General features: G+C 41.8%; 1 protein-coding gene across 6 annotated transcripts in view; it reads right to left on the bottom strand.

Moving 5' to 3' along the window:
* TMEM100 (transmembrane protein 100) overlaps positions 1-2225 on the bottom strand; it is a 10578-nt gene that overhangs the window by 7341 nt on the left and 1012 nt on the right. Inside the window, exons 1-2 of one of the 6 annotated variants that reach the window (XM_025199197.1) lie at positions 1400-2039; positions 220-455 (exon numbers count right to left, since the gene is read on the bottom strand). The exons of 1 other annotated variant lie outside the window; for it this stretch is intronic. The gene's annotated coding sequence lies outside the window, so the exon portion shown is untranslated. 4 more of the 6 variants (XM_006019777.3, XM_025199198.1, XM_025199200.1 and 1 more) reach the window with 4 other exon arrangements.

The raw sequence follows: 2225 nt of genomic DNA on the forward strand, positions 1-2225 counted from the left end.
AGACTAGGAGAGTTTCTACCTCCCTGGTCCTCCGCATTGGTGCTTGCTTTCTTGACCACTTTTGAACTTGTGTGAGTCTTTCCTCTGCTGATAGGACACTCTCGCTGGCAGGTGTCAGGACCCAGGACACCCTTGCCCATTTAGAGCCCCACTACTGAAAGGGCCGGAGAGGGGAAGATTTGTACGTGGAACTTCGCAATGCAGCAGAAGCTAACTTACCTGGTTTCGACTGCTCGCGGTAACAGAGCCCTAGTTCAGCAAAACCAGGGGTACTCTCGCAGCATGAGTCAAAGTAGTCTACAGAACGGAACACGGGACTGGGACAGAAGAGACCTGACATTTATTCTCAGCTGTCACTGGCCTGCTGAGTAATGTCAGGCAAGTCCCACCAGCTCTCTGCATTTGTTTTCCATATGTGCAGTGCAGTTCTCCCTGTGCGAGGCACCTGGAAATTACTAATGCATCAGAAGTAAGGTATTATTATACTGGAATGCCTCTTTTATGCAGACGAACCGAATTCTGTGTCCCACTCCAATAAACACTTTTGTATGGCATTTAATACTGCTTACTCTTTTTGTTTTCCGAGTTATTTAACAAAAAACCCCCCCAACAAAAACAAGATTTTTTTAGCAGCCCTAAACCCAAGTCAGGTTTTAATCAAGGCTGGGCCAGTGCAGTAGGACAATTTTGAGGATGCAGCTGGGTTAAATTTATGAACCAGCAAAGATTTATGTTGCTAAGCTTATTCGACATTCCTTTACTATATGCGTGTGATTAACACTACATCAGAGGCTTCCATCTGGGAGGTGAGACTAAATACATGCAATACTAAAACTGAAGTTACTTTTTTTTTTTTTAATGTTTCCTTGACTGTGCAAGCTTCCCACAAAACACAAGTATGCATTTGCTCAGCCTGCACTGTTCTTTAGATACTTAAGGTAATAAAGGCTGTGACATATCTAAAAGCCATTTGGCTGATCTTTGACATAAGCTAATCATAAGGAGATCTGCTTTCTTATCCTCTTAAATATGTTGTTGTGCCTCCTATCTAATGAAGTTACCAGCTGGACTTTGTTAAAATCTCCACTGGGAAAAATATATCTAATTTACAGCACAATCGTGTTGCAGGAAAAAGAAGTGCAATTCTATCTTACATCCAAGTATACAGCAGATAGTTTCTTTAATAGAAATCTTGCAATCAGCCTTACTTGTTTTAAAGGAATGATAAAATCTGTTTGAAAACCTCTCCTTTGGATGTTTGTGTTCAGGAAAGCTCCAGGCTGGCACCACATCTAGACACAGATGTGCCATTCTGTTTATTTGCTCTTGAATATATTACAGCTTATATAATTAGTGGAAAGGGGGGGGGGGATCTAAATACATTTTTTAGTTAACAAACCTGATTGACAAAACAACCTTCATTCCCTTTTAATCAAATGAAGCTGCAAAGCTGAAACAAATGAAAATTTAAAATAATATTAAACTTCATGTTTAATGTGAGGGATTTCCATGTATTGCTCTCTCAGGGGCCAGATTAAGTACGAGACACCTCTGGGTGAGTGCAAAGAGCTGGTGGAGTACATAACTAGCTGCAATCCCTGCACCTTTTTGGGTTTTTTATTCAATATTGGTGGAACACAATTAAGGGGGGTTTTTTGCATAGAGATCCCAGGCTTGAATCTCCATTGTGCTGCACCTTGCATGGTCCTTTTGCATTCAAATTTCCCCAGTGCAAAATGCCAGCAAATCATAACTGTTGCGTTTTACACTCGCTTTGCAAAAGAGCGCTACATAAAAAGCAAGGCAATGGAGAATTAGACACTGTCAGAATAATGCCAGAGCTCATCTGGGGCTTAACGGGCTACCAGAAACCCTAATCCTGTAGCCTGTGGTCTCACTGAAACAGAGATGACTGCTCATGTCAGCAAGGCTGAGCAATCTATCCTTGGCTAAAAGAGGTAGCAAAGGAGCATGTTACATGCCTGCAGACTACGTGAGCATGTGTGCTTCAGTACACTTCTACATGGAAGAATGGCAAATCCCACATTCAAGGAAATCACCTTTTCATTTTGCAGCGATAATGCGGATCGAACAAACAACTCAGTACAGCTTAGAAAACTCTTCAGGAGACCTTGCTTTCAAGTGGACTTGCAAAATACCACGCACGCCTACCGTACAATAACACAACGTTTGCCATGTCCGCAATCAAATATTAAATCATGGGA

The sequence above is a fragment of the Alligator sinensis genome, unplaced genomic scaffold (assembly GCF_000455745.1).
Source record: "Alligator sinensis unplaced genomic scaffold, ASM45574v1 scaffold876_1, whole genome shotgun sequence".
NCBI lineage: Eukaryota > Metazoa > Chordata > Crocodylia > Alligatoridae > Alligator > Alligator sinensis.